Source organism: Varroa destructor, unplaced genomic scaffold, assembly GCF_002443255.2.
Source record: "Varroa destructor unplaced genomic scaffold, Vdes_3.0 BEIS01000002.1, whole genome shotgun sequence".
Lineage (NCBI taxonomy): Eukaryota > Metazoa > Arthropoda > Arachnida > Mesostigmata > Varroidae > Varroa > Varroa destructor.
In genome coordinates this window covers 39794258-39807302 of record NW_019211455.1, presented here as the reverse complement: position 1 = coordinate 39807302, position 13045 = coordinate 39794258, and positions in this window count along the sequence as shown.

Sequence of the window (13045 nt, the reverse complement as noted above, 5' to 3'; positions counted from 1 at the left end):
GTTTAACCCCAACATAGGCCAAACGCCTTGTGCCTTCCTACCTGCTCAGTTCATAGCTGCTACTACACATCAACTGCTTATTTACGCATCTAATTAACTAACGGTATTTATCATGAATCAGCTATTTTAGAATACTGCAACGCGGCTATACAAATGTAATAAAAAAAACTAAGATATAAACAGCATTGATAAAAGATTAGTTTTTACTTTCACTCACATCCAATGTGAAGAGAGTACATAGAAGGACACATTCTCATATTATAAATCCCGTTTTACGAACGGTGATTTTTCAGTGAAATCACAGCATCATCGTATCGCCGGGCTACCGGTGGCATTCGTAACTCTAGATGGATGAAAACCACCACGATACGTTATCAATGTCACCCGAAAACCGTCAATTGTGACGTCTCGCGTTACGTGAAGGCTCCGAACCGCTCATGTTCACCGGGCGAAACGTCGTGACAGCGCTATAGTAGCTTTTTCCACAGCAATCGCTTTGATTCGCAAAGCGTGCTTTTCTTAAGTTGCGGTAGCCAAAATCCAGGGGCGTTGGCAGCTGGAGTAGGAGCAACATGGTTACAGTTGCATCGTACTATATAGGTATGAACCCATAACTGTGCCGTGTACAAGGGCGAAACAGCAGCTTTTGTGAAAATCAGTGCCAGATCGGACTGCCCCGTCATAATGGTGGCAGTATGTAGCCAAACTTATTCTCTATACACATATTTAAGCGGGTCTTGTCCGTGTGTATAGCTGGTCGGGTGGTCCAAGTTGTTGTGTATGCTGTTATTACTATTGCTGCTGAGGGGGTTGCAGCATTTGGAGCGTAGTGCTATCGAAGCGGTGCAATGTGTCGTTGATCTGCTGGTCTCCTGTAGATCTATGACATAGAAACGAGGACCGGTAACGCGACGGTCGTTCTGATCTCTTCGCTCAAATCTTCCGTTTACAGTGAAAAGGAAAGTTCTCTGAAGCCCCCGGTCTGTCACCTCTATCACGTTGTCGGTGGTCAGCTAAACCTATTTTCAGTGGCCAAACCATTGAGCGATCCGGCTGTTCGGGCTGTACCAGCCGCCATCTGCTTTCCGCGTCGCCGCCGCTGCCACGTTCGCTAGAATGGAAATTCGTTCAACTGCCAAACCCCAGTTTGACGTGGCGTGTATCTATGGGCAGGTATAGTTACACAATTGATTCTGAAGGTGAGTGCTGTCATAGCTTCAATCAGCGCCATTTAATGCACTGGGATTCGGCTGTGGAGTTTGCAGCTAGCTTCACTGACCGGGCGTTCCGTTCGCCATGACAATGGCGCTTGCTGTGTCAGAAAAGGTGCCACTTCTTAAAACGGCGTTAGCGATAACAATAACAAGAAAGAATAACGGGAAAAAAAGACAGAGGCTGAAAAAGCGCTATGTGAGAGAACGAGAACTGGAATGGAATCGCTTCGCTTGGCCGGGTCGCTACCGGTTCTAGAATCTATACACAACATTCAATGCTCATGGTAATCGCCTTTATTCTGTGCTGTTCCATTTTCACCGATAATACTCCCGCTTCAGTAGTTGTTACTGCCAAAAAGAACCACTTTCCGTACCTCCGCTCTGATCTCTGACCAGTGGCCGATCAACAAAGGACAGCAGAAGTCAAAGCAACAGCATCAACGACAACATGAAATGCGATTTTTTTCCATGTAAAAAGAAAAGTAGATGACTAAAAGGTCTTGTTAGAATCAAGCCCCGCCACTCAACGTTCACTTGGGTGCTCGCCCAGATCAGGAACGTCAGACAAGGTTGACGTTTAGCCCCTATGTGCCTCTCCAACAGTACAGCACATTATCAGTAGCCGATGGTGGTCTTGGTGTCACCGCTTCTCTCGCGCACCAGATGTTGATATCCATTTGTCACAACGTAGTTCGGCGTGCAGCCCTGGTATGACTCCGGTACTGGCCAGCTGCCCTTGTATTCTATGGCAGGCATGTAGGACAAACGTCGGGATGGTGCTATTTCCTCATGCTGTCGTGGCCAAACAGCAGCTGCTTCAGATATACAGATACGCAGTTATGAATATTACCTGTTTGCTAGCTCCGACACAGCCGGCCGCACCGAATTTACATCGAAGAAATTAAATGAAATCGGGCAACGATACCCACAAACATATACAACTACAATATCCAACGTGATCGCTATAACCACAGCAGCGGCAGCAGTAGAGGTAAACATTAGAGTAGACTTACGGGCGTCTCTGTTTATGAGTGATTCGGGCACAGGACGTATGTATGGCGATCCATATCAAAAGCATATATATTTTGTTCTATGCAATCATCAATGGACATTACTGCGGTCGAATATAGAGAGTGAGTAGTTCAATTTGTGCTCTCAAAGCTTCATTGGAGTGGCTTGAACCATGGCTGTTACAGTCAGTAAAGAGCGTACATTGCAATGGTGGACAAGTTCGATAGTTATTTGCCCCAGCGGAGCAAGGGACATTAGTAGGCAGACGGTCAAAAAAAAAAAGCAAATATTTCTTTGTTCGATTATGTAAGCTTGGTAAGCCATACTTTAGATGGGAAGTTAGTATAGCGGTAACAAGCGAGTATCATACTAGTATTATATATATCGTATATATTATATAATATCATAATAGTAGTACTTGATGCTGATACTAACAAGTATGAGCATCCGCTACCAACGACTAATCACTGCTACGAAGCATGTATTTTGAAAGAGGATTACGCAGAAAGAAACTTTTCGTGTGCTTTATCCTGTTAAAGGAAGAACGTCGTCTCTCTGTAATCTCTGAACTGCTGAATCACTGAATTGCACAGTGACAAACCACGACACACGGACCATGTATATACGACAAGATAATTTGACTACTAATGCAGAGACGATACAATTTTCAAGGGAAAATCAGGACCATAAATATACATGTTTTAGAGAATCCTAGCCTTCTTCGAGGTCAACAAAATGCACCATCACGTTAATTCACAAGAATCTGATTAAAGGCAAGCCTTGAACGGTTGTCATCTTACTGGTACTTTTTTTCTGATTGTAAATATTATTACTGTGTATATAACGCGCTACGGCGTCAAACAAGTTCGTTCTGTAAGCTCCCTAGGTGTGGGCGGAGTCACTGAAATTTCAAAAGAGAACGAAGTTAATTTCTCACGATGAAACGCCTCCTTGCTCCTGTTCGGGCTGAAGCTCTTTCGAACTAATACAGGACAATCATATGATCCTTACTGGGCCTGGTAGCACTGACCATATACGCACAGTATAAAAAGCTGAAGCGTTCATGCCAACATCTCTCCACGTAAGTGCGAGCGGCCTATTTGGTTAGCAGATCTCCGAAAAGGTTGCCGGAATAAGCATTCCGGTTAGACTTGACGCGTCACTCATACATGCCTCCCAAAGAAATATTTATATGATCCAAGTTGCAGTAAGTGACTGCACAATTAGCCTCAGTCAACGTGAATCAGTACAGGTTTATAAGGGCATAGTAGCACCGACTAATATGACAGGAGTAGATTCATTTTAGAGCCAAAGGCAACCGCGGGGATCATCCAGCGGATTTTATTATAGATTAAAAAGCTCGTATATTGAAGTAGCTGCTAAGTCTTCGCTTGAAGACGGAATTGTGTTAGCTAGGCTCGCATGAGAGTAAGTTAGTTTACCATAATGGTCTAGGCAAGAAATACAACAATTCAATGATAATCGTTGTCGTTCTATGTCCTCTAGGAGTACGACCAGCTTAACGAGGAGTCACTTAGCAATCGGATACGAATAATGTCGACTATTTTGTCAAATGATAGTGTCTGTACTTTGTATTTCGGCTAAGGTAACACCACTTTGTAGCGGTATCCGCTGCTCAATGCGCCACACGGTGATGATCAGAACAATAATTTCACCGTTCTTTTTTTTACCAGCCATTTGGGCGTCTGCTAGCCATTCGTTGCTTAGTTTTAGTAGAACTAGAGATTTATTGAATCATTATGTTACCCCGCCAAAAAAAAGGTAAGGGATCGGTCAAGCACTCACACTCATTATCACGTTATAGATGCTTTAAGGCAACATTTGGCGAGCAGTCGCTATTTCAGGTATAACGATGCCATGGCCCTAGACATATTCCCTTCATCGGAATTTCTGTTTTGTATATTCCCTCTAATATAATCGACAGCACACAAAAAAAACATTGCTGCAGCCAGCGTCAATATTATAATATTAACAAAAAATCACGTACGAATCCAACGACACCGTCTACCAACCATCAGAAGGGTGTGCGATTTAAGGATGAACAATTGTTATTTTGAAAACAATGAGCGCAAGCCGAATTCGACGCTTTTCCCGAAGTCATCATCGACCCTGGTGACACCAGCCTCACATCTGGCTGGCGCCGCCGATTGGGTGACAATCGATCACCTGCGCCAGTTACAACCAGGGGCATGAAATAAAGGCATTAAGAAAATTGTACAGAGCACCAGGATCAAGACCAGACAACGCAGTGGCTCGAGGACCGTGAATATGGACATTGTTGAAGCTGCTAACGATACGATAAAAAACTAAAAAGAAAAAAGCCAACCTGATACGAATCTCCGAACGAAACGCGATCAACGAACGAAAGGCAGTACAATAGAAGCAAGGGACAGTGTCGTAGCTGAAGTAAATATCTGCAACATATTATTCAGCTTACCAAACTAAGACACAACACGCAATGAAATGAAACTGAATTTGTCTGTCCTCGTAGCACCATATATATATATATAGATTAAGTTCTTTGTGGGGATATATTTGGCGGTTGGCGACATCTGGCGCCTGGTTGACTGACAAGACCCAACCGAGAAATCGCATGGCGCTCTACGAAGCCAGCCGAGGGTAGATTGCATCCAGTGATCTGTCTGATATCATTTCTGAATCATAGTTTTAAGGACATTTTTTTAGAAGTTTGGAGCTAACTTCATAGTCGACGGTCGCCAGTGGGTTTAAGCAATCTAAAGTCAGAAATGTCTACAGGACTTGCAAGTGCCAAACGGTGACTGTCTCTTTATGGATGATCCACTTGGGTGTGGGTCGAAACACTTTCAATGTGTTATACTTAGTATGGGTAAGCTGTCTATGGCACCCCTAGCGAAAGGCGAAGGTGGAGGAAGGACTCCTGTAACATGTAGAAAACATAAATCGCTTGCAAAATGATGAAATCCAATTGCATCAAAGAAAATAATAGAAACGATATTGTTTTTCTTAACTGATTCCATCTTATATTCGTGTTCAGAGCAGGGCCCGTAATAAAACAGACTTTGTAAAAGAAGAGGTGCATGCAATTAACAAGGTAAACACTTTTTGAAGTGTTAATTGCTAATGTATTATAAGGAATACGATGATTCTATGTATCAAGCGGTATTTAACTTCAGATACTGTTCGTGTAAGGCCTCAAGTTAACGTCTCAAGTTTTTGTCTAATATAGCCATTAAGTATTACTTCTAGCCTGTTCCAGCGTAAAACGCAGTCTCCTCGACCGGTCTCGGATTTAAATCAACACGTGCACTTAGATTACGTGTTACTCTCTATGAGTTCATCTGCAAAAGCGTAGACCGAATATGAATACTCGGTTATATTATGATAAATTATAGCCTCTTTTTAATTAGGTTCTGTACTATCACTTATGCACTTAATGCAGCTAGCATTCCCTCTACCATGGATCATTTATCAGACTTAACTGGCAAAGTGGATTTTTTCTTTTTGTTTATCTTAAATGTTTTTGCTTTAGGCTAAGGCGTTGAACTTTTCCGATGCACAAATTTGCAGACAAAGCTGCGATAGACGTATGTATATATATTTTATTATTCTACCAAAGTGACCGGTAGCCCAGCGAAGTTGCCACTGTACATGCTACCCGAAGTACCAAGCTAAATCATGAGCTTACTTAAGGGCCTATCACGATGTAAATGGTCACCATAATGAATCGGGCTCGCAATGTTGATAACTGGGACAAAACAACGAATCAATGCCCGCTTTTCCCTTCAGCTGAATATGGACAAAGCTCCTTAAGCTTCAATTCGTTGTCGAGCGATTTGCCTTTCTCTTACTCACTCTCAAACAGAAACAATCTAATTACAATCATTAAGCCCTGTCTATCGGATCATTGTACGTTACCGATTTTATACATAGGCGTATATATGGCCACATTGAAATGCAAATAATCTTGCTCAGCGTCCAGTGAGGTAATTGTGAGTGAAAAGCAAGACGTCGTGAAGCGTCCCGCAGCCGAACAGGTGTTCCTCTTTGAACAATACAATAGCGAGGGATCTCGTTCTATTGTCCGTGTTCGGACGGAAAGTACTTTATCCCGTTTGCTTTTTTTTCTAAGACAACTGTAAATTTTGCTGGTGGCATTTGTACCGTATTTATACAATCCCTAAAATAGAAATGTGCGTTAACGTATTAAGTAGTCAGACCACGGCGGTCGTTGTATATTGTAGATTACCTCCAAGAGCGAGATTTATCTGCATGAAGAAAAAGTACTTTTCGTATAAAGCTACGCATGGTGCCTTGCCTGAAAAAAGTAAAAGTAAAAACAGTTTTAGATTAGATTAAAAAAAAATAGGCCGCAAAATAATTCGCTGATTATATAAATATAGGCTTGTACACATGCACTGTTGTACAGCGTTTATAGTTAGGCTACAGTGTAGCACCCGAACAAGCACCGTCTCTCTCTCTCTCTCTCTCTCTCTCTCTATATATATATATATATATATATATATATATATATATATATATATATATATATAGAGTGAAATGAGCAGACTGCTTTGCAGACAAGCGCATTCAGCGGCAATTTCGTCGATAGGAACAACGAAGCGGTTGACTTTTGGCAAAAAGTCTAGTATCTGGAAAATGGCGTTCCCACTATATTGCGCCCCTAGGTTTATTGCTAAACAAAAGTATACCTAAATATACATATATCCCTAAGATAGTAGTCGAAAGCGGGCGAGGACACAGAGCTCGTTTCGTGCTAAAAGGCAACCGTCTATCTAAAGCCGTAGAACTAGAATTATTTATTTCTGTAGAGACCTCCAAAGTTTTCCCTTCTGTCCATTCATGTGAAGTAGATCCATAACGTCGGTTCTCTGAATCGTTACACAACACTGGAAAAAAAGTTCAAAGATATATAGTATGGGCTACATCATTATCGAAGCCATTTTGATTTCAGTAGTACGTGTTGTAGACGCTTTTCTTTTTTCTTAATCATTCCAACTTTCGCACGTAAGTTAATTCTGCATTAACTGACATTATTCGAATCTTTGCGCTTGTTCTTAAAACTGTGGTACGTCACAGCGTTTCCAAAAAACAGTCTGTTGCTAATAAACATAGGGGTCGAATTTATAACATATTCGAAAACACCATGTGACGCATCTGTTATTAAAATATCGTTGTTTACCAACCCGCTGCAGAAACACACTAGTTTCTATTATCGAAAAATTTTAACGGGTACACATTGTTTGACGAAATGTTCGCATGTCAAGGGGAATTATGTGAAATGTGGTTACCTCAAAGAAACCTGTATTTCTTACCAGTAGAAATTAATATTTTCAGAATATCATTGAATTGGCATGGAATTTTCTTTCTGTTATTAGAATGGCTGGCTATAGAGTTTCCTAAAAGCATCTAATCGATATATGTTAAAATAATAGCATTATATAGTCAATATGGTTGAGAGGAAGTTTATAACCAGTGTTTAGCTGTGATACTTGCCAACCCTTTTCTATAATTATTTGCCAAAAATTCTGCTGACAAGTAGAACTATAATGAATCTACACTTTACTTCTACTTAAAAGTACCACTTCGCATATGATAGAAATCATGGACAAAAAAGTTCCTTTCAGTTAACTTTTTTTTTTTTTGTATATGTTGTTGGCTAGATGTTTATATTACATCAATATATGCTATTTGTAGAAACGCGTACAGCTTTTCTGATGTCGGCATGTTCATAGCTGAACAAAATGTCATCAGAAGCGTAACATCTTACCTAAAAATTATGGAACTTCTGCTTCGATAAAATAAGACCCATCGATTCAGCGATCTTCGCGGGAACCGCGCAAATAGTTGCCGACGAATTGCTGATAGACCATTTTTCTTTGATTTATATACAAATAGAAAATGAAAACATCGGCCACTAGTTTACGTAATATAGTCTCGCTCAGCAGTAGTCGCCATTGATGTGGACGTTGTTGCGACAGAGTGACGGAACAAAGAACACATTTTTTACTTTTTGCGCCATACGCTTGATATAGTTTAAGGGTACAGACAATCATGGCTTCCGTACATTTTACCGCATTCCTAAACCTTTGTTCTATAGATGATATTTTTCTTACTTGAGATTTACGAAAGTCTGTTGTTTTTTAGTTTTCTAGCCAACAAGCTACTTACCCTATTGAATATGCTAACATAATTGTATGAGTTTTTATTTCTATAATAAGCTGTGAAACGTGAATTTCAATGTATTAGTCTTAACTAGTAATCGTACCGTCCACCAATGAGCTTGATATTTTGATGAGTTAGCTGAGGTGGTTTTACATACGATGGCCTCACAAGATCCGGTGACTTTACTAAAACGGATCTTATTTTATGAAGCTTCAACGTCTAGGGTTTCGTCTGAAGCATTGAGGCATCAAAACTTCAAATATTGTAATACAATAGTGTTATTAGCTTTAGCGCCGATGGCACAGAAATAAAACACGTTCCAGCGCAAACGGCTAAACGCTTAATTAGTTTTTTCGTGAGCCAATTGTTTTTCGTACTTTATAATCAAGTTTACTGCAGTGTCTTCGTGTATCAAGTTAGTGAAATCTAACAATAGAATCAATAAAAAAATAGAAACTGCCCACGATAATTACTATCTGATGGACGGTAAGTGAAGAATCTTTAATTTCATAATAAGAATAGTAATAATCTACCAGCCATACGAATGTTAGATTCGTATTTCGATGTTGCTCGCCATTGATTCCATGGCGTTTGCCTGGTCGTCGTAATTTCCATTTGCTCAATTCTGCAACTTCCTGCGTCGCGATTTGTTACTGACGTATCTTTAGTATTTTTGATTGTCAGGCGATCATTTTTGTGTGGATGGCTTATTGGAGTCACTCCTTCGGTGTAACACTAAAAACCTTTTTCTACTTGAAGAGGTCTAGACCGGATGGGTCCTAGTGGACTTATTTGGCCGATTTTTCTAGCAGACCTACAAGACGGCATGGTAGCCATACAGACAGTTCGTTTGTAAATACTAATCAAGACATTTTTTTTTGTCATCAAAATCATGCTGCTATCTCATAATCCTCATACAGTTCTAATTTTCTTAACATTGAGATTTGACCCTGCGGTTAACGTATGCTTGTTTTTCAGAGCCATCATGGCAGCGTACGAGAAGAAACGTGAATAAATCAAGCGGGCCACGACGTTGCTCGTGCTATGCAGGACACTTACCCCTTCTATCGCTGTAGTTTGCCTCTTCCATGTTTGATTTCAGAAAGCCGTCAACTAGGCCCATTGACTCACAATGACTTTTAGTATTTGTCCTGGTGCGAAAGTGGAAAGCTTTGAGATGTGGTAAATGACGATGGTCTTCTCTGAGTTAGCCTAGGCATAAGAGAGATGCGCTTTTTTTTCTATTGGGCGCTTCTGTTAAAAATTAGATTATTAAAGTGAAGTCCAGAGACGATAAGAGGTAATATTTGGAGCTTCAGCATACTTATTCAGAAACCTTTCAAACTGTGCGCATTAATGGCATAATCATTACTTGAACGGAGGATGCGATGGCTTCTTCGCTTTTTCGGTTGAAGAGGTTCAGCAAAATCAGCTCTTCAGTACAACGCGTATGCCTGAGAAGATTTAACTCATTGACCGAGCGTCCCCATACGAAGTACATTTACGTACTCCTTAGCAGTCTGGAAAAAGTAACCCTGATGTGATGCCACATGACCGAGCAGCGCGGAGATCATGATCCTGCTATACGAGACGTCAATCCTGAACCTTTATCGTCCTGTCACGAATTTTATCCAGTCTGACTAATTATAGCTTTAGAATTAAATGTCGGTGAAATCTTCACAATGCGTTGTCTGTCAACACTAGAAATGCAAGCTTTGATACGAAATAAAAATACTAACTGCATAATTGGACCCTTTATTATTTATAGTGTTAAGACAAAATATAGATTCGTTTAACGATAATACACTTAAAGTAGACGGTGCAGAATTGCTTATGAGTGAACTCCGTGAGGCTGAAGGCAAGATAGTCTAGTACAGATGCTCCTTCATTCAAGAGAGTATCGAATTAGGTTCTTATTGGGCTTATTTAGTGCTTTCGTAGAAGTAATCTGCGTAACTACGAAGTAATGTCTAATGATAATTTGATTGAAAATTTATTTACACCAAAAAAACGTTACGCACCTATCGGAGACCGGTCCACTAGCTCGATATGAAAACCACATCCATATATAATTTCGAATGCTTTTTTTTTGTTTTGATAATATGCTGTTTCTTTCAAAGGTTTTTTTCGAAATAATTCCATTATGCACAACTGTCATATACTCCTAATCCTCCACTGAACGCATTGAACATTTTCGAAATGTGTTGTACCTGGCATCTTAGACCTGCATAAGCTTTCCATAGAGTAAAAAGCAAATATATCTATATATTTATTTTTTTCTTTATATAGATATGTATACACTCATAGAAGTGATAACACATCTAGATGTAATCTCCAGATTATCAGTTTCAAAAAACGTTAATGATATACAGTATTTGTCTCTTTTTCCAAGTCTCGTTAGGGTCAAATGCCCCTTGATGTCCCCTGCTCCGCGCATCTGAAGTCATAATATTAAAGACTAACTACATGTAAATATGATAAAGTATTTTGTAAAGAGCATGTATCGTTCGGGCTGAAAACGCCGAATGTTTCGAACAACCTTAAAGATGGGGTATTACTATTATTTAGAAAATATAGCTCGAGAATCATTGACAAAGGCATCGGGTTATTGTTATGGGCGTATTGTAGAACACATGTCGTAATTCGGTTTGAGAATATGCAAGTGCGTAAGTTTGCCTGCTTTATTAAAAACTTGCCCGCATTGCTTTGGATAGCTTATTCTTTAGGCCAAAGAGCCTGGTTTACGGATTTAGCCATACATCTATAAAATGGACAGATGTATAGTCATGCACTCGACGCAAAATTCCATTGTAATGTCGACCGTCATTTTGTAGTTCGGGTTAGGACTATTTATGGTTAGTGCAATGATAAGGCATTTCTTGAAATACTCTGGAACAATGATGCGTTTAGCCGCATCTATAGCAGACGGCAGCCAAATCTCGACGAGCCTCGAGAATTCATCGTTTTTATAACAAAATTTTTATTTAAAATCGTTTATTTTTATCAAATCCCGGACGAAGCTATTTCGAACGTTTTCCAATGCTAAGTAGTCATTTGAAAAGCGAAGCCCTACGAATTGCTTCTGGGTCGGTTCGATTTGGAAACGTTCGGTAGTTATACAACGCCGCAGTAATCATGCAGGTATAATGCTTTGTTAGATAAGGCCTCAACGTGATAGATTTTACTGAGGCTGTTTTTGAGACGCATCGGGAGATCAGATTATTGACCTGCTTCATTAAAGCAGCGTCAGCTTTGTAAACTTCTGTTACGGACTGGAAGGATTGACGGCGATCTGCTCTAGTGCTACTTCGTCTCAGCATACCTCATAATAGTTCAGGTTCATCTAGACTGATCCTTTATTTATAAACGGTTTTTAGAGAGATTGGATTCCGTATCTTCTGGCCTTATAAAGTAGTTTAAATAAAGCTTTTTATTTTATTATGAATTTCGTTAGTGTTCTTTTTTTTATTGCATTTGGGTTCACTGTCAATAATCCGTAATGATAAGGTATCAATGCGTAATTTTTGTATCTTTATTTGAGAAAAATTTACCGGTTCTTATCTTTGCAGTTGCTGCAAAACAATTGTTCTGTATCTTAGAAATGAGTCTTATTTACATTTCTCCACTTTAGTATTCATATAAATCCTCCTAATTCGCACATTTGGCCAGTTTCATTTTCTTTTTATTATGGCACCACCAACTATTAACTTTCTTCAAATTAATGCTTGCAATTATTTCTTTACTTAAGCGTACCGTTAAGAACTTACCCCCATTGAAAACATTTAGACAGGACGTGTCTTTGTGGACTTATAGGAAGGTTTTTCCGATTAATTGCCTCTCTAGTGAGCACCAAGAGTGGTTCACTTAATTCTTACTTAATTTGCCCTAGGCAAAACTAAATTAGGCAGACTTAAGGACTTTGAATGCGTAGAAAGGCAATGATGATATACACTACTCAAAAGATTTAACTCGTTTATATAATACGACAGTCTTTCTGCTAACTCCTAACTGATTCAGTGTGACGTCTGACGTTTTAAAGGATTTAAGGGTTCAGACATGTTTTACTCAACTTTATTTAGCACTGTGAAAATGGGCTTTTTGGCCTAATGGCTACAATGACACGACCAACACAAAGCCTGAGCTCTGGAAATCAAATAGTCTAAGTGGAGTTCTAGCTTACTGGCAAAAGACTGCGAATGAGTACTTCGTAGCGGCAATAGCAGCTTCCGACGAAGTCACTGCTAGTGATGGCATGAAGTGTTTCAGTCGTATAGAAACAGTTGTAGTAATATTGATCCTCGTATTGCTACCACAGCAAGGTTATAGGCTCGAAGCGAATGTCATATACCGAAATAACAGCCATGTCATACTTTGTGCTTCAATCTGATTAGCTTCCAGACATAGTTCACCTTTGCCCTTCTTTTTTTTTAAAATTGGTTTCGCTTGCATTTGCGCCGATCTTCATTAGTTACTACTACTACGCACTTTTCACAGTTATGTATCTTCTACTTACGAAAATCTAACCGTTGCTGCATAGAACTCTGTTCTTTACTTCCGTGACCTCTTTTAACAAACACAACTTGTAGGCCACGAACTAAAAGCATGACTACGTGCGACCTGTCGAGTAGTAGATT